This window comes from Pteropus vampyrus, unplaced genomic scaffold (assembly GCF_000151845.1).
Source record: "Pteropus vampyrus isolate Shadow unplaced genomic scaffold, Pvam_2.0 Scaffold57, whole genome shotgun sequence".
NCBI lineage: Eukaryota > Metazoa > Chordata > Mammalia > Chiroptera > Pteropodidae > Pteropus > Pteropus vampyrus.
The window spans coordinates 2,028,066-2,049,269 of record NW_011888838.1 but is presented as its reverse complement, the minus strand read 5'-3'; the positions used below and the strand labels follow the sequence as shown (position 1 = coordinate 2,049,269).

The 21,204-nt window shown below is 32.4% G+C and overlaps 1 protein-coding gene across 1 annotated transcript in view; it reads right to left on the bottom strand.

Annotated features, from left to right (window-relative positions):
* The window catches only part of LOC105292456 (adhesion G protein-coupled receptor L3), a 610,351-nt gene that overhangs the window by 247,656 nt on the left and 341,491 nt on the right, over nt 1–21,204 (bottom strand). The window lies entirely within an intron of this gene.

The following is a 21,204-nucleotide window of genomic DNA, read 5'->3' as shown; positions in this document are numbered from 1 at the left end:
TATTGAAATATATTTTATGATATATTTCTATAAATAAAATTATTGTATCAAAGGGAATATATATTTCAAGGTTGGCAAATATCAAGTAGATGTCCAAAAATAAAAATGTACATGTCCATCACCAATGCTATTCTCTTCAAAACTACATATCACCAATTCCTTTAAATTTTGTTATTGTGATAGATAATGACATAAACCTTATTTTAATTTTTACTATTCTATTTGTACAATGAAATAAAATTCCATACATTTATTGACCCCTCATATTTCTTTTTTTTCTGAATTGCTTGTTCACATTTAAGTTTGCATTGTAAAAGTTTTTTGTATAGCAAAAAAAATTGAAAATTTGATCTTTATATTTGTGGCAAATGTTTTTGTAGTTTATTGTTTTGTTTTAGATGTTTGCTGAACACATATATTTCATTTTTATACAGCCAAACATCTATCTTTTTCTGTTAGGTTTTACAGTTTCTTTTCTAAGACTACAAATATAATCTGTACATTATTGGAAGAAAGTCAAATGTTTAATTGTTGAAACTCAACAAATCTTTTAAAATGGATGTAACTGAAATTCTAAATTGTTTACTAAACATCCAATAAGTTGATTTTCACATAAGAGAATTAATTTTAGAGATAGTTATAAATTTACACTGATAATTAACTCACTCATGTGTTAGAACATGTATTTAAATAAATACATTCAACTTTTCTTGTTGCTTTTTTTTACTAAGCATGAAATGTGAAAGAAAAAAGAGAGAGAAAAGAAGCAAAAAGGTAAAAAAAAAAAAAGAGTAAGGGGAGAGAGAGGTTTTATTACCATAAATATTTTCACTTGAAACTTAGAGAAAATACTGATTTGATTATGAAACCATACTTATTATTTCAAAGTTGAGAATGACATTAGTTTTACCATGATTTTATAATATTTTAGAAAAGCTGTAACTGTACCATAGACCCCATGCATAAGTAAAGTTCTCAAGTGTACACAGTTAATTCCATCCTGATTGTCATTCAACATCTTGTTTGTTCTCTCTCTCTAGACTCTCTCTTTCTCTTTCTCTCATCTAGCATATTCATGGCTCAAAGAGAGTTCATATAATTAGAAGTGGTTAACAATATTTTTAAAATTTGATATTCAGTCAACATTTTGACAGTATTCTCACAATAGAAAGGCACTGAATTTCTGAAATGTGCATTTCTATTATTTCTAAAATAAAATAGCCTTATTTACCTATTATTCAGAAATTAGATGGTTGTTTAAACATAAAGTCATTTTTAATTCCGAGAGTCTATTTTTATGGATAAAGACATTTTCATTAATGTATTTAGTATTTTCATTAAAGGAATCATTGAATAATAAAAATGTTCCAATTTGGGAATCCAGTTTCAGGATTTCAGTCAGTTTAAATGGAATTATAGAGGTTTATTATTAATAAAAGATCATTTAAATTAGAATTTTCCCACGTGTTTACAGTAAATATTTGAGCATTTGCTAAGAGACAATTTGCATTCTAGCTTTGGTATAACCATTAAAAAATCATGTTGAAACTGCTTCGACATTGAATTATCTGGCTATATTTTTTTTAACTAACCACAAGTTAAATTAAGTTAAAAACAAGTTAATTTAACAAAGAAACAAAATAAGCAAATTATATAGTCAAAGCCTTTGTTTGAGTATAAGTGGACAGTCTGGTTGATTAAACTCATCAGTCAATTTTGTCAAAACGTGTACATAAACACAGATTTAATTTGGGTCGCAATTGTCAAAAAATGATTTAAAATGAGACACTAGACAGTTACAAAGTCAACTAGAATGTGGAGACCCAAATTTTTCATATACCTCTCTTGGCCCTATAAGACTTATTCAAAAGCTATGGATATGGCAATTATTACAGAGGACTAGAGTTGATTTGTGAATGGTTTTGACCATTTAATATATAGTTGTATTTTTATCAGTAACCGTTACTGATAAAAGGGTTACCCTTACTGATAAAAGGGATAAAATGCACTGCCAAATGATAAATGCTTTGTTTAAAGAAATGGATTACTAGAAACTACTCTATTACATTATCTAGTTACTTATTAAAATTACTTTTAATTATATTGCTAGATATTTTAATCAGCAAAGTCCAATGAAAACAATATGCATAAATTAATTTTTTGGATTTACCATTCAGTTATTATGCTAAAAATGGAGAAACTTTATTTTCTAGAAAAAAAGACTAAGAAATGTCAATAATTCAAATGCAGGATAGTCAATAAATAAACAGTCTATTGTATGTTGTATCAGAGTAATGTTGCATCAGGCATTGTAGAATGGCCTTTAAAAAAATAACTGTACAAAGAAGGCATATTCTTGAACTTCATCTCACTTTTATTCCATGAGTTAATTTGTTATAACAAGGAACAGAATGTCACCTATTAGATGTGCAACAGATGTTAACTGAATAAATTGAAAGAATTTTACATGTGAGATTCGGTAACATTCTGATAGAATGCTGCACTTTGGAACTACCTACTGACCCACTGCATTCCTATACACCAACAATGAAATTTTAGGAAATGAAAAGAAAAATTCATTTTGCGATCACAACAAAAAGAATAAAATACCTAGGAATAAATTTAAAGCTTATGAAAGATCTATACACTGAAAACTACAAGACCATTATTAAAAGAAATTTAAGAAAACACAAAGATAATCTGTGTTCATGAATTGGAAAAATCAGCATAGTTAAAATGATCATGTTAGGTAGTTAGAAAGACATGATCAATGGAGGAACTAAGGAATAAGGCTCCTCCCAAAGACCTCCTTAGAACATCCATGTTATAGCTATAAATCACCCCTGCATCCTGAAGAACAAAGGAATAAAGGAGCCATAAGCCAGTGGCCCATTTAGTCCAGCCACCATCGTATACACAGTCAGTCGTACAATAATCTCCCCATGACCTGGCCTCATTATACCATCATTACAATATCATGTCTATGCCTGGAAGTTCATGAATCTAATAATAGACTGAATTCTGGGAAATTGCATGTGCAATAGGCAAAGGATTATATAACAACCAAATGTCAATCAAAATGACCTCACATGCCAATCATCTATCGCCATTCCTGTAACCACCCGTCATGACCACAATATAAGGTTTACCTCCTGAATTGTAAGTTGTTACAGCCTCTTTGCTGTAACCTGCCCCACTCTTGGAGAGTACTTTAATCATATCTTTTGTTTCCAGGAGGCTACAGCCCTCTTTTGCATAGCCTGTTTCTTTCTTAAAGCACTTTAGTAAATCTTACTTTCTCTAAATCTCACTGATCTGTAATTCTTTACTGCATAGGCAGGGAAGAACTAATGTACCCCTCAGTACTACTGGGGCAATGACAGATTTTAGATCATCCCAGTGGTAACAGCCATATTACCCAAAGCAATATACAGATTTAATGAAATCTCCATCAAAATCTCAATGGCATTTTTTAAAAAAATGGAACAAAAAAATCATAAGATATGTATAGAATCACAAAAGACTCTGAATAGCCAAAGCAATCCTGAGACACAGACTCACATATATAAGGGCAAATAATTTTCAACAAAGGAGCCAGCAATATGAAATGAAGAAAGCCTCTTTAATAAGTGGTGCTGGGAAAATTGGAAAGCCACATGCAAAAGAATTAACCTAGACTGCTATCTGTCACCGAACACCAAAATGAACAGAAAATGGATCAAATACCTGTATATAACACCTGTAACAATAAACTGCATAGAAGAAAACATAGGTACCAAACTCATGAACCTTGGATTTAGAGATTATTTCATGAATTGGACCACAGAGGCAAGGGAAGTAAAAAGAGAAATAAATGACTGAGACTATATCAAACTAAAAAGCTACTGAGCAGAAAAAGAAACCATCAACAAAACAAAGAGGCAATCTACTAAATAAGAAAAGATATTTGTAAACAATGCCTTTGATAAGGGGCTAATATCCAAAATATATAAATAACTTATACAGCTCAACAATAAAAACAAACCATTCGATTTGAAAAATGGGCAGAAGACCTGAACAGACATTTCTCCCAAGAAGATATACAAATGTCCAACAGATATATGAAAAGATGCTCAACTTCACTAGCTATTAGAGAAATGCTAATGAAAAACACAATGAGAGGTTACCTGACAGCTGTAAGAATGACAATAAGACAGGTAACAACAAGTATGGGAGAGGGTGTGAAACCCTCCTACACTGGAATGACAATACTAAGAGCAGGAGGACTGCCTGAATGGGGGGAAAAAAAACGAAGGAATTAATAACCCCTGTTATCCTGTTTGAAGACCACAGAGACATGCTAGTTACATAAGCATTCCTCTTTGCAGGGGGCATGTCTGTCAATAGATGGCAATCTCTCTCTTTGTTCTCATAGAGCTCAGAGCCACAGTATAGAAGTGCAGCCCTGACTCCTACAGCTCCTTCCAACTCCATCCTCCCTGCAAGATGGGATGCAGAAACTGGAGAAGGTGCCCCATAGGCACAAGCAGCAGGTACCAAGAACTGGAAATTTCCCACTTGGAAAAGAATGTCTTATCCGAAGCCCCATTGTCCTCCCCAATTCTCCTCATTTGCAGTCATATTTAATGCAGAAATCAACAATGAAGACACATTTTTCCCAGGAGGAGATTCCTTTGTGCTATTGAAAGCCCTTCCCCAAGCCCTGTTTTCTCTGGGACGGCAGTGTCAGGAGCAACCCCAAAGCTCCTGGAAATTCCCTTAGATAGTGACGTGGTCTTACCTATCTGTTGAATGACTGATTCTGAGTGAGGGAGAAGAAAATCTTGAGGGGATGTACATGGCAGGAAAGTGTTCATAGGACTCGGCAACTGCTGCCTGGCAGGGAGAGGCATGGTGAGGAAGAGAGAGATGAAGCAGAGCAGCAGATGGCAGGAGCAGGTCTCGCCATCTGATCTGAGTGAAGACTTTGGGATATTTGTGATGGGGCAGGGGGCATGATGTATGTAGTGTTTTGGAATATTGTGTCTGGTCCCTTCTAACTCAGAAATTCTGACTTGAAGTGCAGGGCTTCCTGGATGGAGAGGCTGGAGGCAGGGAAACCTGCTAGGCATAAGGTGGAGATCTTGTAGGAATGTAAATTGGCACAGCTACTATGAAAAACAGTTTGGAGGCTCTTCAAAAAATTAAGAACAGAATTACCATATGACCCAGCAATCCCTCTTCTGGGTATTTACTCAAAAAAATTTAAAAAACATTTATCCATAAAGATATATGCACCCCGATGTTCATTGCAGCATTATTCACAGTGGCCAAGATATAGAAACAACCGAAGTGTCCTTTGATAGATGATTGGCTAAATAGATGTGGTACATATATATAATGGAATATTACTCAGCCATAAGAAAAGATGAAATACTGACATTTGCAACAACATGGATGGATCTTGATATTATCACGCTAAGTGAAATAAGTCGGACAGAAAACTTTGAGAACCTTATGATTTCACTTATATGTGGTATATTAAACTGAAAGCAACAAACAAGAGAAAAAAACAAAAACTCATAGATACAGACAACAGTTTAGCGGTTACCAGAGGGAAAGAGGGGCAAGAGATAAGGGGAAAAGGGTGAAATATATGGTGACAAAATAAAATTTAACTTTGGATGGTGAACTCACAATACAACATACATGTGATATATTATTGAATTATACACTCGAAACCTATGTAATTTTATTAATCAATGTCACCCCATAAATTTAATAATAAAAAAGAACAAATAGGACTATGGTTTTCCAATTAAATAAAATTTATTTCAAAAAAAAGAAAAAAAGGATATCAGTAAGAATAACCAAAAGGCTAAATACAGACTGAGAGGCAAGCAGCTAGTTAGCTGGTTGAGGACTTAGCTCAGTATAATTAATTACATTTTAAACATGTTGAAGTAAGAGTGTCAGGATAACACTCAGAAATGTTCAATAATCAGTTGGATTCATGAGTCTAAAATTCAGGAGTAAAATTTAAACTAAAAACATGGTAATGATGTGACATATCTCAGCAAGTACCTACAGAGTAGAAGAGGATAAATGCAGAAGTTGGAATATCAGTGGCCATGGAAGAAATGTTGAAGGCACATGGTAATTAGTTACTGGATATATATCTATATCTATATCTATATCTATCTATCTATCTATCTATCTATCTATCTATCTATCTATCTATCTATCTAAACACAGAGAGCATGCTATGTGTCCATTAAAGGAAGATTTTGACTAAACAGACTAAGTATCTTGCCACTGCTTTTAGGGGAGGGTACTTAAATAGTTATAAGACAGATGAATCAAGCAGATATATGTATCTTCCATTGTTTTTTGTTTTTTTGGGGGGTTTTTTTGGTTAGATATCCGGGACTAGTTTAACTAGTTGGTTCTGGCTCAAGGTCTCCCTCAGGCTTGCAGTAGCCCAAAGGCTTTCCGGGGGCCAGAGGACCAGTTTCCAAGGTGCCTCACTCACCTGCCTTGCAAGTTTGGGCTGGCTGTCAGGAGAGGATTTGGTTTCTTGCCTGCATCTCACCATGAGGAGATTTATTTATCTCCCTGGGCCAAACTTTCAATGATCTGTTCAAATCTGATTTATCCATAGATTGTTCTATATACTTAAGGACTTACTCAAAAATTAAGTGCTCTAGCAGGATCCACATTTAGCACAGAATGAAACTGTCAGCCTGCTTTATATGTTTGTTTGTTGTAAACACAAAAACGTAGCTAAACAGCCTACATTTATATTTATTTTCCATTTCTTTACCTTTACACTTTGTTTACCCCAAATTATGTATATTTAAATTTAAATCTACTAGAGAAAAAAAACAAACATGGATGAAGAAATACAAATTAGAAGGCTATTTTGATCAGTAAAGACAAAATGGTTGCTTTAGAGTAATGACAGAGAACATATTTGATCTCTGTTTAGAAATAAAACATTACAGGATTTGATTATTGGTTGAATACGAAGGGTAACAGAGAGGGTGACAAGGATGACTACCGGGTTTCTGGCACAAGCGAAAGGTTGCATTGTATTGCCATGAACAAAATGACTCAGAAGAGAGATCTTTATAAATTTGAGAATTGTAAGGTAGTACTTAAAACCAGAGCAGTAGATAAGGTAACCTGGGAAGGGAGTATAGATTTTATTACGGAGGTCCATTAGGCAGTTTTTAAATATGTTCACAATTCTTGGATAGTCCTCCATTTTTATTCCCTTTCTCCTTGAATGTAGCCTTTACTTTGTGACTCACGTCTAATGAACATAGTGTGGTAAAAATGAGAGCGTGAGATTTCCAAAGATAGTTCATTAACAAGACATTGCAGCTTCAGCCTCTTTCTTGGATCACACACTTGGTGCACAGTCGGTCACCATATCTTCAGAACACCCAAGCAGCTTCACAGTGAGGTTCAGGCCAGAAACTGAGCCCTCGTGCAAGCCAGCCCAAACTTGCAAGGCAGGTGAGTGAGGTACCTTGGAAGCTATTCTCCAGGCCCCGGAAAGTCTTTGGGCTACTGCAAGCCTGAGGAAGACCTTGAGGCAGAATCAGCTAGTTAAACTAGTCCCAGATTCCTAATCTAAAAAACCATCGAAGATAATTAATATTTATTGTTTTAAGCTATTAAGTTTGGAGCTATACATTATAATATAGCCCTGACCCAAGCCTGAAAGAATATTTAAAGAGTGGACTTTGTAACTATTGGGCAGATATTGAAAATGACCAAATCAATAAAAAAAAAAGTATTATTAATTATTCACACAGATAGTATAATATGACTATTCTTTTGCTGACACATCATTTAGGCCATTAGTTTAAATATAAATATATAAATATATAATTTTAAAATTTGAATATATGAAATACATTTTAATTTATTATTTAATTATATATATGTGTATGTATACTATATATATATATGTGAAATCAGTTTTCAGCACTGAATGCTGATTACTACTAGGTATTTAAAACATTTTTCTCTGTATCTCAGTGACATAAGAAGAAAAAAGAAAGGCACTTTTAAAAACTTTAGACTGAAAAAGAACTAGATCTGATTTCTCATGAGAAAGAAGCAAACTAAACTATTTGTTAGTCAAGGCTAATGATTTTAAAGGAGTTTCTTAATTATAGAGAGGAAGACTTACATATCTGGAAAAGGGCTAGTTTGTACTTACTGCCAATGCCTTTTTAAAATACTTCATTTCTTGCTGCCAAAAAGAAAATATTCCCAATTTTAAGTTTGAGCTGAGGCTATAACATAACTTTCTTAAATACGTGTATTTTCTCTGTGCCATTTCACATGCCGACCACAATATGCTCTGAAAATCCAGTTCGAATTATTAGGCAGCAAAAGTAACATTGGAAATCTAATGAAATATCAACCTATCATCTACTTTCTTTAAAAGTACGTCTGCTACCAGTAAGCTTCTAATACACTGAATTTCAACAAGTCTACTTCAACGAAGAATACATATAATTTAAATAATATTTTAGTATTTAATTAAGTGTAACACAGTGATAATTAAAACTGACAAAGGCAATTATGTTCTGAGGCAAAAAAATAGAAAACCATGAAAATTAGAATTTCTGAAAATAAGGAAAAATTTTCTAATGAGAGGAATATCATAAAAACAGTTATTGCTCAGCTACCCTTTTGACTTATGGAGCTTCAGCATGAGAGGAACATTAATCATACTTTTTGAGGATACATATACAAAGTGGTGGCCTTCAAGTGCAATTGTCCTCAGGGAGATTGCCTACAAACTGTAGGAAGTGTTTCAATAAATTAATTCATATCTATTTATTATAACTTTTTGCCATTTAATAAAATAATATTCCACACTCTCTTCCAATTACATTCATGAGGGAGAAATTTCTAAAACTGTGTCAAATTTCACATATCACAATTATCCCAATCTTTTTCTAAATGTCAAAATTCCAAACTGGCTGTTCAAAATGTTCTTAAGAGTAAAAATTATAATTTTAGATAAACGAGAATCTGGTAAAAAAAAAAGTCATACAATTCAAAAGATAAATTCGCATAAAAACAATATGCCAATTTAATTCTAAATGCATACTGATCATCTACAATGTGGTTATTGCAAGTTATTAAACATGAGACCTGGACATTGTTTAAATTCTAACTCCACATTGGGGATTATCTTAGTCCTAGCAGTGGTCTTTTACAGAATGGTATTCCAAAAAGTCTGTCAGAAAGAGCTTCAGAGTTATCACATAAAATCAAGAAAATGATAAAAAAAAAAAAAAAAAGTCCATGTGTTTGATGGTTAATGTTGCATGTCAACTTGACTAGGCTTAGAGTTGCCTGGGTAGCTGGTAAAACATTATTTCTGGGTATATATGTGAAGGTATTTCTGGTAAAGATAAGCATTTGATTTAGGAACAATTAAAGATCACCTCAGCATTTGGGTGGGCATTATCCAATCAGTTGAGGGTCTAAATAGAACAAAAAGTCAAATATGTAAATTTGCTGTCTGCGTAAAGTGGAGCATCCATCTTCTCCTGCTCTTTGACATAGTTGCTCTCTTGGTCCTCAGGCCTTTGAATTCAGACTGGGACTCATACCATTGGCTCCTATAGTTCTCAGACCAAGTTTGGACTGGAACTACATCGTTAGCTTCTGTGTGCCTCCAACTTGCAGACAGCAAATTTTGGGGCTTCTCAGCCTTCATAATTGTATAAACCAACTCCTTATAATAAATCTCTTCATATATATGGATAATTGTGATATATGAAATTTGACATGATTTTCAAAATGTTATCCTGTCTGAATATAATTGGAAAACAATCTGGAGAACTCAGACTAATAATGTGAGGATGGCAAAGTCCCCAAAGCCAAAAGATGGCATCCATGATTATTGAAACCAAAAGGTTACAGGGTAATGACAAGATCAGATGGTCGAAAGTTCAGAGAACAGGAGGGCAGGAGGGCAGGTGGGCAGATAACCCAGGGCAAAAGTACCAAGAATCTTCCTAAGTGTCTCCATAGGCATCTAGAAGTTTGTAGTTGGAGAGAGAATGCATACACCTACTCAGGATTTTAAAATATTATAAAGCACAATGAATTACATGGGACAGATTAAAGAGTAATGAAGTAATACATGTGTGTGGGTGCTCAAAAAAGATTTCTTGAAGGAAGCAAACTTAACCTGGCCTTTAAAAATGAAACAATTTGTGAATATAGGAGAGGAGATAGTAAAACATTTCAGGCAGAAATTCTGAGCAAGAAAGATATACTCAGAGAGTCCTGAGTAAGGATCTCGAAGAGATATGTGCATTCCCATGTTTATTGCAGCATTATTCTCAATACCCAAGATATAGAAATAACTAAGTATCCATCAATAGATAAATGGATAGAGAAGATGTAGTACATATACATGACGGAATAATATTTGGTCATGTGAAAAAAAGAAAGTCCTGCCATTTGTGATAACATAGATAGACCTTGGGGGCATTATGCTTAGTGAAATGACAGACAGAAAAAGACAAATACTGTATGATATCATTTATATATGGAATTTAAAAAGACAATTTTAAAGAAAGAGAGTAGAATAATGGCTGCCAGGGAAAGGGAATTGAGGAAAATGGGAGGATGCTGATCAAAATGTACAAACATCTAGTTAAAAGATGAATAAATTCTGGAGATCTAATGTATAGCATGGTGATCATAGTTAACAATACTATATTATACACTTAAAAGTTGCAAAGAGAGTAGATCTTAAATGTCCTCACCACAAAAATAAATAAATAAATGGCGATCATGTGAGGTGATGGAGGTATTTACTAACCCTTCTGCAGTATGTATATTTAATCAACACATTGTATACCTAAACTTATACAAAATGTCAATTATATTTCAATAAAGCTAGAAAAAAAATTAATCACAAGAGAATAAGAAGCAAATGGGAGACAGAACTAAACAGTAGCCAGACTGAAAAGAGCCATAAAATCAGATTCAGAATATAGTCCTAATTACATAGGTAAGTGGAAGAGGATGCTATAACATAATAATATCACTAAAATTAATCTTTAAAAGCACTAACCAATAGATCATTTAAACAGATTAGAGTGAAAGATAACAGTCTGGGAATTAATGAGAAAGATATTGTGAAAAGTTATTTAGGGTGATATGACAATCATAATTGTTAACATTTATTGAGAGTTGTCTTTGTACTGGTGCTTGAAAAGTAACTTTTATTTCAAACTCCAAACAATAAGAGCTTGGCAATATGTTCACTCCCATTTAGTATACCAGGAAACTGCGGCTTAGCCAAAAATGGTAAGAATGGGAGGCATGAACTAGAAAGTCATACAGATGAGAGATAAAATGTTAAGATTCTTCTTGTGTGTCACATAGACAGAGAAAACTAAGGGAGGGGACTTCTCTCAGGAAATACATAAAAGAGGATGAGAATACAGCACTACTAATCAATGATATAAAGTTCATGGATTACATCACTTTCATGAAATAAAGTCTAATTCCTAAATATGAAATGTTAAGTTAAATATTCCATTTATTATGTCTGGCAAGGGCTTTTTTTTTTTTTTTTTTAATAGCACAAAACATAATAGCATACTACTGCTATTTTGACAAAATTTTAAGAATTCTTTTTTAACCCTTTGATATTATACCAGAAAAATTAATATGAAGATTGTCTTTTCGTGAAAGTCTAGTGCATTAAGATGGAAATTACTTTTAAAAAAAGTAGCATTAATTCTCAAATGTAGTCATTATACTTTTATTGCAGTATGTAAATATATAATTTTCTTTATTGCAAATCAACAAACCTAAAGTTTGTTACTTTTAAAGTGAAACCAAGAAAAATCTATAGTTATGTAAATTTTAACAGAAGAAACATACAGGAAATTCAATGAAGGATAAATATAGTTTTGAATAAACAGTGATGTCATAGGTTAAGACTAAACAAAATTTAATTTGTGATGAAAGGAGTTGCTAAACAGTGAATAAACATTCTACTGCACAGCATATGTCATTCAGAAATATACAAGCAGCATGGTTCCGCATTCTTTCCCTCCCCCTCCCCCCCCCTCAGCGACACACACACACTTCACTAGAAAGGAAAAAGAGCTTTCAGTGGCATATATTTTATCATTAAAGGAAGTGATGCTAAAACATTTCTTTCATCTACAGAAGAAAGAGACCTAGTAATAACCTCTTCGGTTATACCCTCCACTTTAAAAAATATATACAATGTTTATAAAACCCTTCCCCACAAGCTGTTACCCACACTAACAACAGTTCAACATTGATTAGACTGGCATAATCAATGTTCAACTGTTAGTGTCTATGCAATCCACCTGAGATTATGATAATAAGGCTAACCATAACAGTCTGACCAAATCTGTATCTCCACATTGTCATGTCTTTAGACCAAAGTTTCCTATTACCGTTTTTGGGCAGCTAAAAGTAAATATTCATTCCAGTAGAACGTATTTGTTAGCAATACGTTTGTACATTGAATATGTTGCTTGCAAAATGAAATGCTTATTCTCTATTTTATTCCAAGCGAAAAATTTTATTAGTGATATTTTCGAACAAATAAATTTTCATTAACAAGTTGATTAACACTAACAGCTAAATGTAAATCCTGGCTTTAACTGAACACAGTGAATCTCTATTTAGTGATATTGGTAAATGAGGAATGTATTAACCAACCAAATCTCTCAGCCTATGTAAGTCCAGATATTTGCTAAATATTCAAAATGTGGAATAGGAAGAGTAGCCAGTTTGTACTCTTTTAATAAACACTGGTGACAATTTTCTTTTCAAAGCAGGAAAAAAAAGTGACAAAAACCTAGCCAAAACGAAACTATAAATCCTAGGAAACAAAACAAACAAAAAACTACAACCACAAAAATAGAATAAAATAAATAAAATAAAACAAAACAGCACACATTAGATACTTCTGGATACTAGCGAAGATCTTTTGGGTGAAAGAAAAATCTGTTGGATTAGTTCAGAAATGAACTCACAACTCTCCCCAACTTTGAGGTGAAGCCCTAAGAATTCTAAATAAATATATATTTTATCTCCTAACAACAATAAAAACCACAAAAATATTCTAAAAAGCAAAAAAGTAGTTCATACACTTAAGTTTCTAAAGCCATAAAAATCGACTTTGAAAACCACATTTAAAAAAATCACAGGAAACAGGTGATAAAGACTGTACCAAGGATTATTTATATATGTAGGAAAACAGTCATAAAATGACATAGAGCACGTACAGCACTCAATTATATCTGTTCAACTCAACCACAAAATATACTACTGAGGTTAGTAAAAGACTTTTTTCCACTAGAAAATAATTAATAAAAAATATTTATCTAGTACATTTTCAGGGCCACACAGCAAGTTTCTTGAAATATATTAAAATCAAAGTTCCAAATACCACCTCAATGTTTCCTCAAATTATTAAAAAAAATAAATTGTGAAATAAAAACTAATTTTCAAAGTTCTGGTTGAGAAATACATACTCTGACATGCCTGAATGATCAATATCAATCCTTTACATCAACGATTAACTAATTTATTCATTCAACAAATATAAATTGAACACTAGGGAAATGCCAGATGGTTAATTCTATGTTGTGTGTAATAAATGGTAAATAAACTATAGATTTATGACCTCATAGAATTACAATATTAATAGAGACAGAGTGTAAACATTAAAAACAATTAAACATACAAAAAATTAAATAAACCCCCAAATGAGAACTATGATGGAAAAACAACAAAACAAAATATGATATTGTGAGAGAAAATAGCACAATTTCACCAATATCCAGTTTGAACAACATGTCTGTCTCTGGATTACCCCAGAAAGTTCAGAGTGTTCAAAATAATTTAAACAAGAGTATTTTTAAAATTACTAAAACACAAGTTAAGAACCTCATAATGTTCTATGTACTCAAAATGAATTATCTTATTACATCTTGCTTAAATTCTTAGTAGAGGAAGATGAAAGTATATTACAGACAGACATTTACTTGAATCAATAAGTTGTTGAAAGGGAGAGAAGAAAAGCATGATTACATTCACAAATGGCTTTCGGTGATTCATAACAAAATAGGATAAATGAAGGGACAAACTACATTATTTTTCCCATTTCAATCAAACCACATTGCTTTGCAAGAATATTTAAACCAACGCAATAAAAAGAAAATGCTGACATTCGTAAAAAGAAGATTTTTCAGATCTTTGATTTAATTGGCATAGAATAAATTTTCTTGAGAAAGCAGCTATAAAAAGATATATGTAATATTTAATAAATAATAAGAAAATCTAATATCAATAATTAATAACATATTTAGGTATTCTAATATGAATTTGTGAACCTATTTCTAAAAAGTTTACATGAACGAAGATATCTTGCAGATTTTAATAGGTCTCCAAATTATCATTTCAGAATTATAAAGTAAAATGAAAGTAGTTTTTAATTAGAGGATCGTTTTAATGTCTAGAAATTTGCCTAGCTCCAAGAAACAAGCCTATCATTAGAAATACATAAGTCCAAAATTATTTCCTAAGTTGACACATCTTCCTGTCAACCATATTGGATTCATTAAATTGAACTTTAATTATATCCTGATAATCGTCTATTTTATATTTATTTATCACTGGATAGCCTCTAGTATCTCCAAGACTCTTGTTTTATCTTGACTACTTTTGCTGTATTTCCCTATTCTCTAAACAGGATTCTCTTCGTAATATTTGAGGAAGCTTTTTCATTTGTTTGTTTTCATTTTTTTTTTTTTAATTATCTGTCCACAGAATTTATACACTGAGTACAGAGGCATTTTGCAAATTTTATGTAAACACTAAAACTTCAACCTTATTAAATTTCTAAAGCGATACATTGATACTTATAAATGATTACTATACACATATACCTTACTGCAATAATTCTTTTTATTTATGCTCTCTCTTTCAATATACACAAGGTGTCATAAATCATTCACACACACATACAAACAGTTGCTTCATAAAAATGTGTATTTTTAAGTTATCGTTCTAACACTCTGATGGTTTAGATCTGATAGATCTACACACTTTCTCTTGGTTTGATATGAAGTATGCTTTCAAGATGATTGGTTATGAGTAATGTCCTAGTCATAAAATAGAGTTAAATTGAATAAAGAGGTCAGTTGGTTTGAGATTGAAAGTATTTCTTTTTAAACAGTTTAGAAAATAATCATATACATTTTTCAGTGTTCTTCATTTTTCTTGTTTATACACTTATTTGGCCAACATTTTATATTTTTACCTTTACATAAACTTTCAAGAGAGATCAGTGGTTATTTAAAAAGTCAATTATCATTCTATAATAAAATATGAGTAATATCTAGTTTTTCACAGTTAATATACTCTCTTTGGCTATGTTTTACATGTCCAAGCCCATAAAACAGTGTATATAATTTGTCAGGCTTTTTATAGATATATGTTGAATTCAAGTTAGAAGTATTTTTATTTTTTTATATTTATCAATTTTAATTGAATAGCCTCTTTGTTCAAAGTCTCTACAAAGAAGAGATTTTAGTCTATAGATTGATGAGAAAATATGAATTACTCAGTTTCTATTTTACAGAAACAATTTAATATGACATGAATAGCAATTTAGAAAAACATAATATATTATGAATATAAAGGATTTTTCTCAGATGACCCATAAATCTTATTTCAGAAATGGCCTGAAATTGGCACATAAAAAATCTGAACTCTTGGCAAAAGATGATAATTTACATAAAAATGCTTGAGGATTCTAAGTGCTACGAGCATTTCTTTATATCAAATCACAGAATAGGCCTTAAAAAGACATGGAACTTTCACATCTATAATAATTATAAATTTCTGCAGTACTAATTTAACATGACACAAATTGATACAGTGTTATTTATGGTGCAAATTAAATTGTGACATGAGATAGGTTTTTATTAATCATAAGTTCTGATATATTTGTAGCATTTTAAGATACAATATTGTTATAAATATCACCTGTCAGTCACGTGGTTTAAATTTTCTAAAAATTGAGAAATGTATTTTTCAACATGTATGTTTAAAAGAACAGGATCATTTAAGATCTCTTACATAATTTGTAGTCTCATAAATTACTCTTTAAAAAAATACATATGTATGCATTTAAAACTATGTTTCTTTTCTCACATTACTAAGAATTTTCACTTTTAAGAACAGACTGAGCTATAAATTGGTTCACAGAACAAAATACAAGACTCTGAGAAGCTGAATGAATTGTGGTTTTCACTGAAGCAAAAAATGACACAAGTAAGAATAACTGCAAAGATAGAATTTACCAAGAATTAAAGTTTCTTCTGTACTTGTGGTTCCCTGATCAGTTTCTGTAGAGGAACTGTAAACCCATTGGAATAATATTTACACTTTTAAAAAAGTGATGAATTGCTTGATTATAGTGTTTTGTATAGCTTATCGGTTTGTTTACCATAACACTAAATCCATTAAAGCAAGTTTTGCCAAGAAAAAGAATTTAAAACAAGCCAACAGAATTTTCAAAAACTCTCTTACAAATATTACTAAAATCTTCAAAAATACTCAAACAGTCCATTTGGGAAAAATTATCTGATGTGAACCTCTTATTATCTGTAAGTTAATACAATTTATTTATCTATCTATTCAACCATTCATTCAACAAACAGCTGTTGAGTTTTATTATATGCCAAGAAATAAGCTTTATTCTCTGGTAGATGAATATGAATGCACTGAATATAAATGTTATGGTTCCCATCCAAAAGCTATATATTCATGAGCAACTTTCTTAAACTTGTTAAGTAGTAGTTTTCTTCTTAAATGAGGATAAATAATTTGAACCTTCTTCATAGAAATTAAATCACTTGTTAAGCATATAATAGATGCTCAGAGTTACATATCTACTATGTTTTGATACTGCTAAGGTTGTAGTGAATATAAGAAATATGTACAAAATCATTCCTAATGGAGGGGATGGTATGAATGAAGGCATAGAGAGCCATCTGGGGCCCTATGTACACACAGGATTCCAATAAAATAAGTATCTACCTCCATGCTGCCCCACACCTCCACATACCTGTGATCTGAGCCCTCTAATTGCCTTAATGTCTGTAAATATAGTATCTTATGTTTGCAGTCTCTGTTTCACCATAAATCTTCTTTAGATTTTATGTTTTCTTTTTTCCAGACCATATCTTGTGTCCTCTGTGTCTGCATTGCTTAAAGATATCTTTTGAGACAACTTTGATTTCAGGACCAGATTAATCAAACTTCTCCCATATAGTCCAATCTTGAGCTATAGCACTCCAACCTCAGTCATTTCCATGCTCACTCATTTCTCTATTTGGCTTAAATTGGAATAAACACAGAGGTAAGAAAACATAGGTTTAATTGGAAAATGGCAAGTTATGTAGTTCTGCTATTGCTAATGGTATAAGATAAGAATTAATATATGTGACCAGTGAAAATATATGTTCCGTTATGTTAAAGAGAGCATTAAGTTTGGTTTTTACTTCATTTAACAAATAATTATTGTTTGTACACACAGCCCAAAGAGCTGGTGCCAGCAGTAAACTAATAAAAAAAAAAAAAAAAAAAAAAAAAAAAAAAAAAGAATCTACCCTCAAGAGACTTAATTTCTGATTGAGAGGAAAAGAAAGTGAAACATATATTCATGATGTGTTCATTAGTTGTGTTTTGACGAAAAATAGAATAGTCTATAGTGTAAGTTTCTGACATTAAGTTTTTTGATTGCAGTGTACCTGACATTAAACTTTTGATTGCCAAGGCATCCATTTCAAAAAGCATCCATCTTGAATAAACATATTGCCAGCTGTAAGATATGACTACTAACAAAACAACCAAATAAGAAAATAGGCCACATCTCCCACTGAGGGCCCTCTTTCAGAAAGCCCTGGATAACCTAGATAACTGACCACTTGAATGACCCTGCTTCTCTCTTCTCTTCTCACTCTGATGCTTTAAATTAACCAATGAAGAGTGAACCCACAAAACTCTAGACACCCTATCCTCAGACCCTAATAAAGGCAGAGCCTTGTTCCATACTCTTTCTACCCATGGCCTCTCTGTGTGACCCTTGGGTATGTGGTGTGCCCTCCAAGACCTTTGAGTAAACATATTTTTCCTCAAAGTTCCCCAATGGTTGTTTCGGAAATGCGTCTTGAGGTCATAAAAAGAACCACAAGGGCCAGTTTAGCCACAACATTGGCCCTGGTGGCTGAGATGTCTGTGGGAGCTCACTACAAGTAATGCAGGCCCCAGAGAGTGCCTCAGGTGTTCCTAGCTGAGGGCAAGGGATCGTGGGAGTGTTTCGAGGTGAGGCATTGATATCTTGAGTGGAGTCTTGATTTGGTTATAACCACACATTAGGAAGAATAATCCGCCTGAGATGAACAGATGAACAAGATGGATTGAGAGGATTTAGGGGTAGAGAGGGGAGAATGAAAGAACAAATAACAAGATGATAATTGCAGTCACCCAGATAAGAGGAAATAACAATGTTAGTAAAGAAAATAAAGAGTGCAGCTCTAAGATACTTGTGGAAATCAGTCCAAATTTTCTTAACTCTCAGGATGCAGGAAAGAGGATAGGAAGGTATCGAAATTGATAGGCATGGCTATATTAGCAGCAGAAAAAAGAAACCTCAGAGTTAAGTTTCTGGGGAGGCAGACAAAGCCAAGTTCACGTTTAGGTAAGCCTTTATATACAAAAATGCTCAATAATGATTCAGTCTTTAAATCTTAAGCACATATGTAAATTTGTATACAAATGTTCATATTCATTACAGCTAAAAATGGAAACAACCCAAATGTCCATCAGCTGATGAGTGAAAAAACAAAATGTGCTATACAATGGAATATCTTTTGATTAGAAAAATAAATGAAGTGGGTGACAAAAATGATTTACAACTTGATATATGTGGTTACTTCACATTACTGTGAATGTATTAAAGTCTATATAAACATATAATTTTAAATGGTTAATTTTATACTTTGTGACTTTCACCCCAAAAGAAAAATTAAAATAAAAGAAATTGAAGTACTGATACATGTTATAACTTATGTGAACCTTGAAAACACTATGCAAAGTAAAAGAAGCCAATTACAAAATACAACACATTATTCTTATTTATATAAAATATACAGATAGGCACATCTATAGAAAATGAAAGTACATTAATGGTTGCTCAGGTGTTGGGAGAGTTTGAAGGAACATGGTGAGTGACTGCCATTAGGCAGTGTTTCCTTTGAGGATAATGAAAATATTCCATAATCTAGATTGTGGTGATGGTTGCACAATTCTGTGAATATACTGAAATCACTGAATTGTACACGTTAGGAGGATAAATTTTATAGCTTGTGAATTGTACATAAATAAAGCTATTTTTTTAATTGCCAAAGAAGACAATCTAGACAGAGAGGTGTTTCTGAAACTTTTTTTGACCATGACACTATAGTAATAAGAACATTTTTATCTTTAACCCAATACAAAACTCATATGCACAGACATACACAATGGAAACAAGTCTCTTCGACCAACACCAATGCTCACTCTATAAGGTTCATTCTATTCTATTCTGGTTCATTAAAACAATTCTAGTCTCAAGTCATTAAGTCACTTTTATAACTCTATCATCAGTCATAATCCAAAAATTGATGACTATTCTAGAGAAGATAAAACAGCCGAGGATTATCCTAAAGATTAGATTGATTTTAGGGAAAAGAGAAAAATAGAAGAAGGGAAAAATAGAAGAAGGAAACATAAAGGTAAAAAAAAGGGGGGGTGGTGGAGTTAAAGCAGCAAGAAGAGATCCATGACTACGTTTTACAGAATCAAATAGAGTAAAGAGAAACATGAAGGAACTAGCAACCAATGCGAGATAGTGCAGAATTTTCAGTGACGTTGAAGACTGAAGAAGACCATTAACTTAAGTGCTACAGACTGAATGTTTGTGTCCCACCCCATCACCCGGAACCTTGAATTTATACATTGAAATTTAATCCCCAATGTGATGGTATTTAAAGGTGGGGCCTTTGGGAGGTGATTAGGTCATGAGAGCAGAGCCCTCATGAATGGGATTAATGCTCATATAAAAAAGACCCCAGAGAGATTCCTTCACACTTGTACCAATGAGAACAACAACAGAAAAAGTTGGCCACCCATGAACCAGAAAGCAGGCCCTCATCAAACAAGGAATATGCCAGCACCTTGATCTTGGACTTCCCAGCCTCTAGAACTGTGAGATATAAATTTCCATGGTTTATAAGTCACTCAGTCTATAGTATAGCTTTCATAGCAGCTTGAACAAACTAAGACATTTAGTTAATGTCTTTGCTTTAGCATATTACAGTAGGACAAATATAGAATATGGAAATATTCATTGTTACAGACTTCTGATTTCATTACTTTAAGTGTATAACCACTGTATAATTTCTCAATTCCTCAGAGACTCAAGTATGAATGTAAGCAATTATTTTACAACACCTTTCTTCTACTGCTTCCATTTATGAAGGATGGGTTGAATAGCATAGTGAGAAAGAAAAGAAAACATGATTTGGGATACACTAAAGATAAAGTATAAATTTAGTTACAAATTATTCGTATGATTTGAAGGCAAAGTATCAAAAAGAAATAAGTTGAAGAATAGTATGGTGTAAATGGTTTTAGAAATTATCATCATCATTATTTTATTTTGTCTGTTTGCTTGTTTGAGCATGTCTTGTGAGAGAAGACTTAAAAATGTTTTTAAATATTTGGTGTGGGGCCATGCAAAAAAATTCAAAATGAAAACAGATAAAATTATATACTGATAGAGAAGTAAGGTTTTAGATAAAGAGATAATATACTAATAACTGGATAGATTAGAAGATAAATGAAAGTTAAATGAGGAAAAATATAAGGCACCATAAAAAGTAGAAAAACTACAACAAAACAAATTAATAATTAGACTTAATTTACTTCTTGCCCTGACAAGAATTGTGTATATAAGATATCAGTGAATTCAGTAAAGGCTCCAAAAGGGACTAAGGGTTACCAATCTAGTTGGATAATTAGATGGTGGGAAGACAGAGGGTCTTGTCCTTAAACTTTAATACATCCTTTCTT